Source organism: Ictidomys tridecemlineatus, chromosome 14 (assembly GCF_052094955.1).
Source record: "Ictidomys tridecemlineatus isolate mIctTri1 chromosome 14, mIctTri1.hap1, whole genome shotgun sequence".
In the NCBI taxonomy this organism is placed as follows: Eukaryota; Metazoa; Chordata; class Mammalia; order Rodentia; family Sciuridae; genus Ictidomys; species Ictidomys tridecemlineatus.
In genome coordinates this window covers 24269407-24285566 of record NC_135490.1, presented here as the reverse complement: position 1 = coordinate 24285566, position 16160 = coordinate 24269407, and the positions used below count along the sequence as shown (strand labels likewise).

At 37.3% G+C, this 16160-nt stretch overlaps 1 long non-coding RNA gene across 5 annotated transcripts in view; it reads left to right on the top strand.

Moving 5' to 3' along the window:
• The window catches only part of LOC144370311 (uncharacterized), a 207347-nt gene that overhangs the window by 4507 nt on the left and 186680 nt on the right, over positions 1-16160 (top strand). The window contains exons 3-4 of one of the 5 annotated variants that reach the window (XR_013430284.1): positions 10475-10702; positions 10927-11057. The exons of the other annotated variants lie outside the window; for them this stretch is intronic. This is a non-coding gene — a long non-coding RNA (uncharacterized LOC144370311). The remainder of the gene's footprint in view (positions 1-10474; positions 10703-10926; positions 11058-16160) is intronic. 5 annotated transcript variants of the gene reach the window in all.

The window sequence follows — 16160 nt, the reverse complement described above, 5'->3', positions numbered from 1 at the left end:
CCTTAACTATCTTAGAGGTGAACTAGTTAAACCAGAACTGTAAGACTTCAAACACCAAAGAGTGTTTGCATTTGTACAGAAATGACTGTATGTATCACTTCAGAAGTGTTTGATGGAGAAAAATGATTGATTTAGAAGAAGAACGAGGACTGAGAGTCTGGAGAGGTAGTAAGTAGCCCTGGAGATAATTAATGCTCTCTGGGTCCTGGGGGGAGAAGAGGTTGTTCATTTTCTCATACTTCATGTGCCTCTGGGACAGAAACAGGGGTTGGTGCCCTTGTAGATTTTCACTGCTGTTTCTTGATAATTTCCACAGTCTTGTTGAAAGTTGTGCTTCACTTTTAGCTTCTATTTCTTTTCATTGTTATAACCTCCCTGCTACTACCCCACTTACTCATGAATGAGCTTTGCGTAGGCATGATAGTGATTCTTTTTTTATAATAATTTTTATTTGTTTTAATTAGTTACACATAGACAGTACAATGATCTCGACATATCACACATTTGAATCAGATGGGATATAATTTCTCATTTTTCTGAGTGTAGAGGTTGCAGAATCACACTGGTTATGCAGTCATGTATATCCACATAGCAATAATAATGTCTATTTTATTCTGCTGTCCTTCCTTTCCCCCTACCCCTCCCCTCCCCTCCCATCACTTCTCTGATAGTGATTCGTTTACCCCAGGTTCTGCCTTCATGTGTAAGTGTGGAAATGGCCATGCTCTGGCCCCCATTTTCTTTACTTCCCTTCTCTAGAGATTTTCTCCTTCATTTCACTTCAACTATTCACTGTGTGAATCACATCACGAAGCTGAAAACACCCGAAACTTCTCTATTTCTAAATCACAAATCTGACATCCCACTCTCTGATTATCTATCTCTCCATATTTCTTATTCAATTACCTGTACTGTGATCATATTTCAAATTCACGTGGGCATTGGCTTGAGGAACAGCTGTGGCTTCTCTCTGCTCATTAGACTTTTCTTTTACCTTCTTCCATAACTAATTTAGACTCTATGATCCATTGTTTCAGTGTAGCTCTTTTCAAAATGCCAAAGTACCTCACGCTTCTGTATTTTGTCATTCTCATCAGAGAAAACTTCAACCCCAGCTGTAATATCTATTCCCAGGTATTCAAAGAACTGTTGAAGAAAACCTTGCAGTAGGGTAGATATTAACAGTTACCAATTTAGAATCAGACCACCTCTTGGGGGCTTTCGACATTTTCTGGAATTCCATCAATGCTGCTCTGAGTAATTTTTTAATGAATTCTTTACGATGACTAAAACCACCACTCTTTTTGAATTTCCCATCTATCTCCCTCATATCTATTCTCATGCCTTGGGTAACTTTGCCAAGGAAAGTAAATGTTCACAACTTCTTTCTGTTTCCTCCCCTCTAAGCCCAATCCCTCTCTATGTGGTCAGCATCTCATCTTCTGCTGCTTCCAGGAAGTTACGTTTTCAATAATTCATGCTCTTTTGTAGCTTCAACTTTCCTTCTTTAATGGACCCCTTTATTCAAGCCCTGAGTCATGTTCAAGCTTTATTCACACATAGAGTTTTTAATGTTTTGGCTGTTTTTGCCATTTCTCATTTTAATCTCCTTACCCAGTAGCTTGTCTCATTTTTTAATTTTTATCTCCCAGAACAACCCTTTTTTTTTTATATAATTCTGAAATGTTTTCTTCTTATAGAAAACAGATGGAATTAAAAGATTGGTTTTATCATCTATTGTTCTTCAGCAAATTATACCAAGATCTGAGATTCCCTTCCCCAGAAGAGAAAATTGGAATACCTGCAGAATGCTTTGCCCAAAGCCTTTTCTGCTTAGAGATGGTACTTGCTGAACTTTTATATAAATTTGTACCTCTCCATCCTGGATGAGGGTAAAGAATAGGATTGATAATCACTAATGACTGTTAGTTTGGGTGCTTAGGAAAGGTAATAGAAAGAATCAAAATACTTTTCCTATTCCTCTCTTCATGCAATCATCTAACAGCAGGTATTTGCAGTGATATCCACAATCTTAAAGATATTGGAGGAAAATCTCATCTTCAGACAGAAAGCTGGAAGTAGTGAGAATAAAAATATTTTTATTTGATATGGTTGTTATGGTTTGGATGTGAGGTGTCCCGTAAAAGCTCACGTGTGAGACAATGCAAGAGGGTTCAGAGAAGAGATGATTGGATTATGAGAGTCTTAGCTCAGTCAATTAATTAATAACTTGATGGGATTAATTGAGTGGTAACTGAAGGCAGGTGGGGTGTGGCTGGAGAAGGTAGGGCCTTGGGGGTATGGCTTTGGGGTATATATATTTGTATCTGGTGAGTGGAGTCTCTTTCTCTGCTTCTTAATCATCATGTGAGCTGCTTCCCTCTGCCACACTCTCCTGCTATGATGTTCTGCCTCACCTCCAGCTGGAGAAATGGAGCCAGGCTTCTGTGGACTAAGACCTCTGAAACATTGAGCCATCAAATAACCATTTCCTCCTCTACAATTGTTCTGGTCCAGTCTTTTAGTTACAGCAGTGAAAAAGCTGAGTAAAACAATGGTATAAAGGGACAATAAAAAGTCTTTTGGTTGTCCTATCTCATGATGCCTTGATACTTCCACCCTATTTTGTATTAGAAAACAAAATAAGGCCTCAGAGTTGGAGTTATAAATAAATTGGAAAGTCCTAAAATACTTCTGTTCATCCCTTGGAGAATGTGGGTAAAATGTTATTTCCTCAAGAAACTCTTTCCTGGGTCTGTGGCATAGATTGAGACCTCCCTTGTGTATTCCCATAGCACACAGTATAGTTTCACATCAGAGTGGTTTCCCCATTTTTTATTAGGAAATTACGAATGTAGAAATTATAATACAGTAACTCTATAAGAACTTCATTTCCATATTCTGATAAAAAAGAAAGGTAAAAAAGAGAAAATTATGAGATTGTTTAATTAATATCTGATTTCTCTATCAGAATTTCAACTCCAAGAAGGCAGGGACCATACCTGTAAGGTCACTTTTGTTCCCCTGAAAAAATGCACGGTGTTGACTTATGCTGAGTGTTCAGTAAATATTGGCTGAATGAATAATTGAGTAAATGAATGAAAAAGTAGAAAAGTCTTTTGTTCATTACCTGTCTAGTTAGTAGTCTTAGAAGCAGAGACTCATAATCTGAAAATTCTATTCCAATTTCTTCACAGTGGTCGATTTAGGCTCAAAAATTTCTTTTTAACTAAGCCTTTGAAGAAATCCAGGAAAACATCCAGAGAGAGAAAATGGCATTAAATAGAGATGATTTCTTTGACAACATGGCTCTAAAGCATATTTATTAAGAATCACCTTTTCTCTTTGATTCCCTTTCTGTTTGTCATATGTATTAGAAGGGCTTTCAGAGAGAGAGAGAGAGAGAGAGAGAGAGAGAGAGAGAGAGAGAGAGAGAGAGAGAGAGAGAGAGCACTGTGCTATGTGGAGGTGCACGCTGTGTGGAGTCCACCTGAGCTAGATGGCAGTGGTCACTGAAAAACCTGCTATTCTTTTTTTTTTGGATACACATTCCCCCCTTCACGATGAGTCACTTTCCCCCAGGTGCTGCTATTGCTTCGCAGCAGGGCATGGTTATTGCCACATGACCTGATTTCAGGCTCTCAGGGTTTCTTCTATGGACCTTGTTCTGTTTCCACTCTCTGCATGACAAATGCCTACTCAGCTGGCCACCTCTGAAAAAGTGGGCTGTTTTAAGCATGACAGCAGGACTTCTGAACAAACCGCATTTCAGACTGGTGCTGAAGATCTTGCCCTTCCATCTGCTGTAGGGAAGTGCTAATTTAAACCTGACCTTGAATTCCTAAGTGGCTTTGCTTTTTTTTTTTGGAGTAAACAAAATGACTGGGTGTTTCTGCAGTATATTGATTCTCTCAATAATACAACTGACTGCACTCTAACAAATTATTTAATGAGTTTTTACACCATCTAATTCAGTCTTGTACCTTTATCTGATTTGCACATAACATTTTGAAAAACCCACCTCGGCTGCTTTTAAATTGTGCCTTTACACTTGTTTCTCCCATATTTCCTGGCTTTTTTTTTTTTTTTTTGCCTTTTTAAAAGTTTGCTTTGTAGCCCTTGACTTTGACACACCTGCACGTTTGTTTTGTTATTCTTGCACTAACCGTTTAGACTCTTATTTTGAGAGTTTTTCCTCTCTCTTGTTGTATGGCCTTATCTATTCTGGGCAATTAATTTCCTCACTGACCTGCCTTCTATATGGATTCCACCTACTGCAGCTTCCACTAGATTCTAGTCAGTTCTTTTATCAAGAGGACCCAGAGAGATGGTAGGCCAAATAAATTTTATTTTTATTCCAAGAGAATTTTGAAACAAAACTGTTTTGGTGGTTTGCAGTTTGGGATGAACAAGTTTTAAGGGTGAGTAAATTAAGGCTGTTCCCTGTAAAGTGAAAGACAATGAAGTATCATGATTTTATTTTTAGAACAGGTGGAGTCCAATATTACAAATTAGAATCTGCATATTCAAACATTTGCATGGTTATTTTTAAAGAAGATGTATTCTTGTTGTTTAAGTAGATACCTAGGTGATGTTGTGATTAAAATACTGTGGGGGTCTAAAAATTTACTAGTCTGATTACCTGATATTGAAAGTCCCAAGGTGACCTTATCTATGATCCATTTGTTGGTGTTCCTATCCTAGGTATAATCAGTGACTCTCTTCCTTCTTTTTCTTAATGTGTGTGAAGTAAAGACTATTCTCCTTATTTTTCATCTTAATGTTTTCTTTCCATCTATCCATTTATATTATCATTTCTATCACCATGAGGATATCTCAAAGCAGAGGTTGTTTCATAACTTCTTGTAGGAAGAAGAGCATATACTTGACCAGTGACTATTTTGCTACCTTGTGATATATAAAATATTCTCAAGATTATCTTGAAATACTCTATGTACTGCCATCCTGGTTATTTAAATAATTATCCTTGAGCTGCCCATTACTTTAGCTAACATAGAGCTCTCATAAATTGTCTAACTGCTAGTTTAAATGAATAGGGATCATTTTTATTTTTCTCTGCTATAGTTGTATGACTGTGTGTGTGTGTGTGTGTGTGTGTGTGTGTGTGTGTGTACTGAAGGGTATCAAACCCAAGGTCTCACATAGTGTATGACACACTCTACCACTGAGTTACATCCCCAGCCCATCTGCTATAAAATGTTTCATTTATCATGTCAAATTAAGCAAGTACCCACCATATTGTAAAGAAAAACAAAAAGAGACAGAATCAAGGTGCAGGGACGAAGTAAAAGGGCTGCTCATCTGAGCTGCCAGCTTTATTTATATCCATTAGGCTACATTAGGTCATTGACATCATTAGTACCTATAGTTCATTGTATAAAGTTACTGTTATCTGGGCAGGTTTAGGTGCAGTGACACATTGGTGTTGTTTAAGGGAGTTCTTTTATTCCCAGGAGCTTTAATCTCAGACTGAGATTGAAGGTTGAGGCTTTGTAACTGCTTAAACAAACAACTGTTATTTAAGTTATAACAGTATTGTTGACATCCAAAATATATGTGTCTAGTTATATGTGTGCCTAGACATAAAGGTTGAGGCTGATAAGACTCTAGCATAGAGCCTCCTCCTGAAGGACATTACCATAGCAAGTAGGTATTGAGCAGGTATTAATCATCTTACTAGTTCTTGGGAGAAACTTCGTTTGCTCACCAGAGGAATGCTGTCTTGTACATATCCACAGCTAGAATCCTTACAGCTCCCCTTTCTTATTTTGTATGGCCTTTTGGATGAATAACATTTGTTTTCTCTTTAATCTTGGCAGAGGCAAAAAATAGGGTAAGCATTAACAGTAACAAGCATAACAATCCCAGTATTGGTAAACATCCACTTAGGAACAAGGAATCTGATTTTTTTCTGGATTTCCATAGCTGGGTTACAACAGTAGAACAGCATTATCAGAAGGATCAAAACATTTAGAGTTTTGTGTATAAGTTTAGCAAACAAAGCAGTAATCAAATTTTCTGGAGTGCATTTTAACTGTTTGAGCCAACATCTGTTGAGCTGAGGCTGTTATGGTTTTATATCTCCCCGAGTCACAGGAGTTCGGGTATCTTGGAGCCCTTTTGTGGTGTTCCTTCTCTTTTAAGGAGAGTTATTGTCTTTTTTTGGGCAGAATCCTCCCCATCCAGTGTCAAATGAAACTTGGGGATTGGGTTGTGAAATCCCTGATGCTAACTGATGATTGACAGGTCTCATGCACCAAGCCGGAATCCAAATAGGACCTGTTGGTGTAAGTACAGTAGCATATCTTTTTTCCCATGTGATCAGAGGCATATGGTCTTAACTCAGGTGGGGTGGCCTCTAGACAAATTTTAGGTAAGGTGTTTTATTTTATAAAATAATCTTAATTTCTTTCTTAAATATTATTTTATAAAGTTTTTATATATCACTTTTTGAGTCTCTGTGAATCAGTTAACAAAATTTAACATTACATCTGAAATATAAGTCAAACAAGTCAAGAGAGCCACTTTTGTGGGAAAGAGGAAAAATATCCTTACATCTCATATTATGAAAACTTAAATAAAACAGGCTCTCTTTATTGCATATTAAAAGTATATTTGAGTTTATTTCTCAGTGTAGAGAGTTATACAAAATTTAATAATTTATGACAGATTATTTTTATCTAATTATAGAATATTAAAACCACACAAATTTTTAACTAAATTTGTTATTTTTATAATAGACCATTGTTCTAGAGAAGTTTAATTTAGAGAACACCAGCTTTGTAAAGATGTTCTTTCTCCTAAACCTTCTATTCAAAAGATTTTATATGAATACTAGAATACTTTATATGAATATTAGAATATAAAGAAACCAATTAACAGCACCACAATTACATTAATGTTTATAATTACACTGATGTTTTTATATCAATCAAGTTTAACTTTTCAAGAAAAATTTAGAATCTGAAATGTAACATAATACTCTAAAATAATAGTTTATCAGAGTTGGACAAACAATGACTTATTTAAGACTTATTTTTTGATAGAATTTTCATTACACATAATTTTTTAGTTTGGAGGACACCAACTTGGCAAAGTGTTCTCCTAAGCTTTACACTTAAACTAAGTTTAACTTTTAAAGTACACTTTAAAATCCAGAGTATATAGTAACAATAATTACAGATCTGCATAGGTTAACAAAAATCAAAGGATAGCCTTAAATCTCTTATACATTTAGGGAACAGTGTAGAAATTGACTTAAACAAGGCAAACAGCTATTATAGGGGTCTTTAAACTTTTACATTACACTTAGACAAGACTTAGATAGATATAGTTCTCAAATGCACACTTATACCTAGACCCATATATTTTGGGTGTCAACAATATTGTTATAACTTAAATAACAGTTGTTTGTTTAAGCAGTTACAAAGTAATTTTTAAGACTTTAAAACAAGAACATTCTTTAATTTTCTTAAGACTTAATTTTCCCAAGTAATAAAAACTAACATACAAGAAAATTATCTTGATAAGAGTAGACTGATGTTTCAGACTTTGCTTTATACCAGTACATTAAATTTCAAGTAAATTTAATGGATTGTGCTAATTATAGCCAAATTAATCACAAACACAATGTTTTTGAAATTTACCCTTCACTTACTCAGACCCTCTTATTGTTTTTCAACAACTTCTTCTTCTTCTTCTTCTTCTTCTTCTTCTTCTTCTTATTATTATTATTATTATTATTATTATTATTTAGTTTTAAATACTTACACATTTTCTTTTTTTTAATCTTTATTTATTTTTATGTGGTGCTGAGGATCGAACTCAATGCTTTGCATGTATGAGGTAGGTGCTCTACCTCTGAGCTACAGCTATAGCCTCTGTTTCACAACTTTACCACATGAAGGCTTTCTTACCCAGAAACATTTTCTTTTTCCTTTATATCCTAATACAAGCCTTATATCTAATTGACCACTTAGACATAAACCTTATGTCTAATTCCCTCCAGAAACCTTATATTTAATTTCCCATCACAAACCATCTTATATTTATTTCCCCTTTACAATCTCACATCTCTTTCTCTCCTTTTAAATTTATAATTAGAAAACAGTCTTTATAAAATTTTGAATTTAGATAAATTACTTCTCTAAATAAGATGAAATACTTTGTTGTTTATAATATCTTAATTGAAAACAGCTGAAACTTTTGAACCCTTTGCATATAGAATTATATCTATTAGAACTTTATCTCTTAGTAACCTTGCTTTAGTGAAGACCTAGACAAAGCAATCTTAAACTTCTTTCTTAATTGATCCATTTGAGAAAACTTATTTATGAAGATTAATTCCATTTATGCTTAATTTAGTTTACTCATTTTAACTTTAAAAATAATAAAAGTATCAGAAAAATGTAATTAACAGTATTAATCATCTCTTTCCTGTTGAAGAAAAACCTAGAAGTTATTAATATTATATTACATTTTAAAGATTTGTAGAAGTAAACACTTTATTGATTGACCACTTAGAAAAAATTTGTGAGTTAGGATTTTAAAGATTCTATATTTTTATTTGATTACTTGATTTGAATTAAATCATTCGGATCCATTTTTTCTTGAAATTTTCATTTATGAGTGCTCATTTGTCTAAATGCCAATTTTGATATCAAGTACCTAATATAGAGACATAGGACAGGCTTGTACGACTGGAAATTCCAGGTATAAAATCCACCAGCCATGATGGACACTGAAATCAAAGGTTTCAGATAGCTGGATCTTTGTCCTTGATGGTTATCAGATTTATCCCCAACATCTCCAAGACTATATCTTCCTAAGGATTTATTAAAAGAAATTTTTGAATGTATTTGAGAATTAACCCTGGAGAAATTGGCCTCTGGCCAAGGACAGAATGTTAAAACCTTTATAGTTAGATAAAATAAGACTGATCAGAAAAATACATTAACTTATGTAGAATATTTTTTAAAAAACTTACATGGCCACAATACTAACTTTTTCATCAGGTCAGAATATACCTTTAGCTCAGATAAAATTCAGATGGAAGTCTGTGAAGTTCTCAGAAAAAAAAAAAATTTGAAGAAGACAGCTTGTATGTTTGGAATCTTTCTACTTTTGTCTTTCTGTGCTGTGACATTAGGGAGGGACTGGTTAAAAAAGCTGGCTGAAAACAGATAAAATAGCCAGCTAAGCAGTTTGGACTTACAACGGACACTTTTTTCCTTCTTTTATCTAAACTGGTTTTGCATAAGCCTAATAAATCTTGTAGGCCCTGTAATTTCCATTTTAAATATAAGGCAAGGAAAGCTAGAGATCCAGCAGAAGCTAAGAAATAAGGAAAATTGTTGTAACTATTTTTCTTTTAGAAGATTATTCGCTTGTTCTCTTAAAGCATGGTGTTGTAATTTATATTCTTTTTTTTTTTTTTTTTTTGGTACCCAGGCTCAAACTCAGTGGCACTTGACCACTGAGCGACATCCCCAGTCCTATTTTGTATTTTATTTAGAGACAGGGTCTCAATCAGTTGTAGTTGTTTAGAGCTTCGCTTTTGCTGAGGCTGGCTTTGAACTTGAGATCCTCCTGCCTCAGCCCCCTGACCCCCCAGTCGCTGGGATTATGGGAGTGTGCCACTGTGACAGTTTATATTCTTTTTGGAGAGTTCTTTTTTCTTTTTGTATTTAATTGTTCATGTTCTAATTGGCAAGTGGGAGTCAGCCTTATAGGACAAACAGCTAAATTATGAGATTTTCCTTCCTCCTGTATTTGTTGCATACTTTCAGTTAAATCAGGATCTAGATGGGGGCGGGGGGGGGGATTGCTGCTGCCTACTGCAGTGGGAGCAGGGGCAGATAATTTAAAAGGACCACTCACCCAAGAGGCTCTGGGATTGTGGCAGGGCAGCTTGTTGGGCATGGGAGGGAAAGAGAGCGTGGGCTGAGAATTATAAAGCTTAAGTTTAGCAATGGCATCATGACAAAGAAACCAAGCTTGCAGCACAAGCAAGGAGCTCGCAGCTCCTCTTGAAGCTTCTTACTTATATCTTCTTAATCTTTTGAATATGAAGAACCACTTTCTGGGCACCAGGGCAATGAGAATCTATTTCTGCCAGCAAAGCAGCAAGGTTAGCATTACTTACAGCATGTTCATTCTTTTTTTTTTTTTTTTAATTAGTTGCTCAAAACATTACAATGATCTTAACATATCATACATTTGATTCAAATGGGGTATGAATTCTTATTTTTCCACGTGTACAGATTGCAGGATCACATTGGTTATACACCCACGTTTATACATCCAGCCATACTAGTGTCTGTTGTATTCTGCTACCCTTCCTATCCCCCCTCCCCTCCCCTCCCCTCCCCTCCCATCACCTCTCTCTACCCAATCTACTAGCATGTTCATTCTTTTTTTTTTTAATGAATTTTTTTTAATATTTATTTTTCAGTTTTCGGTGGACACAACATCTTCGTTTTATTTTATGTGGTGCTGAGGATCAAACCCCGCGCCCCACGCATGCCAGGCGAGCGCGTTACCGCTTGAGCCACATCCCCAGCCCCACATGTTCACTCTTGAGAAGTAAATCAGAATGTTCAGCCTGATGATGATGGTTTTGAGCCTTAGTGGGGATCAGTACCAGCTGATGAAAGATATGCGTCAAAGCCTGTTCCAGGCAGTAAGCTACTCCTTTCCATATTAACGTGTCCATCCAGAAGTGTCCCTGTCTCAAGCACCAGTTTGTAAAGAAAAACAAAAAGAGACAGAAGCAAGGTGCAGGGACAAAGTAAAAGGACTCCTTATCTGAGCTGCCAGCTTTATTTATATGCATTAGGCTACATTAGGTCATTGACATCATCAGTACATATTGTTCATTGTATAATGTTACTGTTATGTGGGCAGGTTTAGGTGCAGTGACACAGTGGTGTTGTTGAAGAGTTTCTTCATTCCCAGAAGCTGAGTGTCTGAGATCAAGGTTGAGGCTGATAAGACTCTAGCATAGAGCCTCCTCATGAAGGATATTACCATAACAGGTAGGCACTGAGCATGTATTAATCATCTTACTAGTTCTTGGGAGAAACTGCAGAATTGTTCAACCATGGGAAACAGGGTGCTTGTTAACCACCAGGAGTTTGTTGTCTTGTGCATTTTCACAGCCAGAATCCTTACACCATATATTGTTATTTTATCGTGAGCTACTACATACAACTGTATAATTACTTATTTTTACAAAATTATAGATTATTATTAGTTTCCTCTCCTTCCAATTCAGAGACAGCTCAGTTGTGAAAAACAGATGGAAGCAGTCCAGAAGTCTGTGGTCCTATAGATGAAATTCAACTCTAACCTTCAAGTATCCTTTATATTTTGTAATCATAAGCATTCAGAGCCTTTTCATTTGATTTTAACAAGACTAGAGTTATGGAAAAACTGTAAAAGTTTTACTCTTTAATCAGTTCAGAAATGGCATATTTTACATCTCTCTGGAGAATTAATTAAATATTCAGTTATTTTAAAACGGATTGTTGAAGGGGAAATTATGATTAAGTAACACATTTGCTGTAAGAGACACTCTAAAACTTCAGTCTAGAATACATCATGTAGGAGGAGGTGTAACAAGCAGTCTCTCACCTTCAGGTTTCTGAGTTTCTCCAGATGTCTCCTGTGCTCATTTCTTCCCCTTGTAATTATGTCAGTTTTTGGGAAAAGATGATCTGATGGAGGAAAATCTAGAGATATAGGCAGCATGGTGACATCAAGGTGTGGAGACTTCACCAATGAGATTTCAATTTGATTCTAAGATATTTCTCTGTGACTCTGTTTATTGATCCTTTCTCAGTGTCATAGTTTAGACCTGTTAGATGGATACAGTTGATAAAAGATTATGATTTGTGTGAAGAAACAGAGTCCTGGTAACCTATTAGACTAGACAAGTGAATTTTTCTACAAAAATTCCTATGCAGAAACTATTTACACGCTGAAAATCTTAGAGCTGAATGTCAATAAGATGTCAAAATGGGACTTTCTAATACTTATTCTTTCTCAAAAACATCCATCTACCAAAACAACTACCTACTAAAGAAAATACCTTTAAAAGGGCTAAGAAAATCAGGTGAGCAAATGTAGCAGCTGGGTATAGCACAGAAATAAGAAATAACACATTAAAGAGCATAGGAAGGACTGCTTTATATTATCTGAGTTACCCTACCTGTAGCCCCAGGAAGCATAATGTGGACAGAGATAATCCTTGTGTGGAGGAAGGGAGAAAATAAGCACTGGATTTTGCCTTGGATCCCAATATTGGGAATCTAACAGTACCAGCACTGGGCAGGCCACCTTGACTCCAGACTCCAGGATAGTACTTGTGCATTGGGCCTCCAGGTCATAGTTCCATCCTCTAGGCCTGTCTTCTGGACACTGTCTCTAGGTCTGCTCCAATGCCAGGTTAGCCTCAGCAGACGTAGGCTTTGGCCTCGTCTAGTACTAGTGCAGTCCCGACAGACTCAATCTCCAGGATGCCCCTAGCAGCCTCAGCTTCTGGACAGCCCTCTGCGCTAGACTGATCCTTGTGACTTAAGGTCTAGGGCTACTCTACACCAGTCAGGCCTTCACGGCTCTAGTAATCAAGCCAGTACCCATGGATGCAGCATCCTAGCAATCCCCTGTGGATATAGGCTCCAGGCCTTTCTAGGACCAGGCCAGCACCTGTAGCCCCAGATTCTAGACTATCCCAGATCAAGATTAGCCCATACATACAGTCCCAAACTTCAGGTTCACATCAGTGCCAGGTCAATTCCTCTGTTTTCAGACTCCAGACCTTCCGGTTCCAGGTCAGTCCCTGTGGCTCTGTCCTTCAGATTCACTCCTATAGTCCCATGTACCAGCAGACCCATAATTTAGGCACATCCCAGTAGACCCCTGTGCTGATAAGGCTGTCTCAGGCACAGACTCCAGGGTCATCCCCCAAGGTTCTAGGACAGCCCCTGTAGTTCCAGGAACAAGGCAGGCTCTCATATACTTAGCTCCTTGTTAGCACTTGTATTCACACACCTCAAGCTGGCCTCCATGGATCAGGCTTCAGGCCAGTCCCCATGGATCCAATCCTCATGACACCAGACTCATGATCCCAGGCTTTAGACCAGCTTCCATGGCCCAGGCTCCTTGCCTGACTCAGCACCTTGCTAGTTCCAGACTCCAAGCTGGTTTCTGTGACCCTAAACTCTTCTGAGGACCCAGGGACCATGGATAGTCCAAGTGCCAGGGCAGTAGCTGTGGATTAAGGGTCCAGAGCCCATTTCTGTAGACCTAAACTCCAGCCCATTCTCTATGGGCCCAGAACCCAACCCCACATCCATAAACTCAAGCTTCAGGCCCGTCTCAACACCAGGCTAGACCTTACAAGACCCAGACTTTAAGATAGCCTCATCAGATACAGGCTCTAGTCCCATATTCACAAACCCAGGATCCATGTTCAACCATGTGGATACAAGAGACAGACCTGTTCACCTGCTGACCAACGCACTAGACTAGCCTGCCTGAAGAACCCAGCAGGAAGACCACTTGCCAGACAGCCTGCCCAGAATCTCTGGATGGGTTGACTGTAAACAGATTTTATAGACAAAACTAGTTTGCAAAAAGTCAGCAAAACCTGGCTCCTACTGCTTCAAATAGGCAGATCCTATGTATAGCTGCAGGACCAAGAATGATCAGGGATAGATTACATCACCAAAGGAACAAAATAAAGCATGAATAACCACCACAAAGAAATGGAAAGTTATGAAGAGCTGGACAAAGATTTTAAGGAAGCTCAGCAAATGCCAAGAAAATAAAGAGAAGCAACTTCATAAAATCAGAAAAAAAATAAACAAAAAGAAAAATTTAACATAGAGATTGACCCCGCCCCATAGAGGGATGCATGCATGTGCACCCGTGCACACACACAAACAGAAACTCTGGAGGTGAAAAATATAATAAATGAAATAAAAAATACAATAGAAAGACTCAACAGCTTAATTAATCAAACAGAAGGAGAATCTGTGTGCCGTAAGACAGGTTATTAAAAAAAAAATAGAGGAGAAAAAAAAAATAAGGAAAGGAGGAATCCCAAACACATTGGTTCTTATCTAAAGATGTACTTTGGCAAAAATGGTGATTTCATTTTGTTGTTTTTATTTCATGCCACAGTTGCTTATTTAATCTTTACAACTTTCTAAATGGCATTTTACAATTGAGAAAACATATATGGCCTCATGGGAGTTCTCTAGGACTATATTAATAAGGAGGAAATGTTTTGAGCTTGTCTTGGTACTCTGAAGCTGAAGCTTGCATGGGCCAGAAGTAGAGTGTAGTGCAGTTAGATCCCCAGTTAGTTGGGAACTGAAAGAATGACAAGGTTAAGACTTTCCAGTGGGAGGAATTCTGAGCAGCATAGCTGCTATCTATTAAGTCTGGAAAGACAGTGACACCATGTAAGCACCTACACATGTCATGATCAATAACTGATGGAGTTGCTGATGATTTGACTCCTGATAGTCATGAATTTGCTAGAGTTTTTATGCAGAGTAACCCACACAACTTTGCATATGACAGAGAACTGACTTTATAGTAAATCAAGAACAGCAATGGGTTAATACTCAGTTATTTATTTGACATTCATATGTTCCCTATCATCCAGAAGCAGTTGGCTTTATTAATAGGCATATTGAAGATTTAGTTACTGTGCCACTGAGGGATATAACATCTTGCAACATGCTCTATATATGCTGATGTCAAATGTATTTTCTTGGACCAGTTATTATGTCTTTTCCAGCAAAGATACATATATCTTGGAATCAAGGAATATAATTAATTTACCTATTCAATTTTTTTTTCTATTCCTACACCCTGGAATGCTTAAGTATACCTGGGTGCTTAGGATGAGTATGTCTGCTAAGAAAACAAAACAATGATTCCCTTGAGTTGGAAACTTAAACTACCACCTGGCCATTTTGGTCTTCTCATGCCATTGGCATATAAGATTTTGGTGTTAAACTGTGGTGATTGATTCTGAGCATCAAGGTGAAAGAGCTGCTGCTTTTACATTTATAATATGTTCCGAGGTACTCTCTCTTACCGTACCAAGATAATACTGAAGTAAGGGTTAATGAAATTCCAAAGTATTGGGTGACCTTACCAGGAAAAAGAATTCCAGGCAGTAAATGGACTATGGAAGAGGAAATACAGTTTTATCTGTGGCCTAGTGACCAGTCATAAATATGAAGACTATGGATTTCCTTCTTTGCATGAAATGCATATATAACACATCTTGCTACCTGAACTCTTACTCTCTGAACTCCAGAACCTGATAGATTTAGGTTAGATAGATATTTGCATGTTTGGCAGTTTTCTTTTTCCTTCTTCTCCCTTTCTAACACTGTAGTCATAGAGTTATTCATGTTAAAATTTGGTGCATTTGTTGCTGGATATTGAGATGGAATTGTGATAGAACTTAGTAGGATTAGAATCATTTAGAGAGCCTGGATGAACTCGGATTCAGTTGGTGCAAAAACCAATGTGTTCCTTTTGGGAGGAGGTTTATGTACTTTGGACTATATAAATGTAGCCATTTTTCATTAGGTGGGAAGTTTGGAAGAAGTTTAATAAGGCAAAATTGGGTGGATAAAGAAATGAACTGAAGTACGGGTTTTCTTTTTTTCTGGCTTCTCAGCCTTCAAACCTCTTTCTGATCTGGAGGAAATCACCTATTATGCAAATTTCCACAGGAGGCTCAGCCTTACCTTCCACTAAAGAGGATCAGGTACTCATTCTCTGTCCCCTGTGTTCATTAATAGTCCAGACACGTGTCTAGGGTTGGCCAATCGATGCTTCCAGGGGGGAATTAGAATCTTAAGTGAGAGTAACAAGATGCACGGATCTTCCAGAAGTCACCTCTCAGTGGCAAAAATCAGAGTGGATGGAGGCAGCATCTAATGTCCAGTGGTAGCAGAGTTTCACAGTGTAGGTTCAGCAGCAGTGGTGGCAGCACTTCATACGATGACACCCTATCCAAACCACTTCTGAAGCATAACCATGTCCCTGACTTTGTGTGATTCCCTCCCATAGTTCTCATCCATTTTCTTTTCTTTTTTTTTAAATAT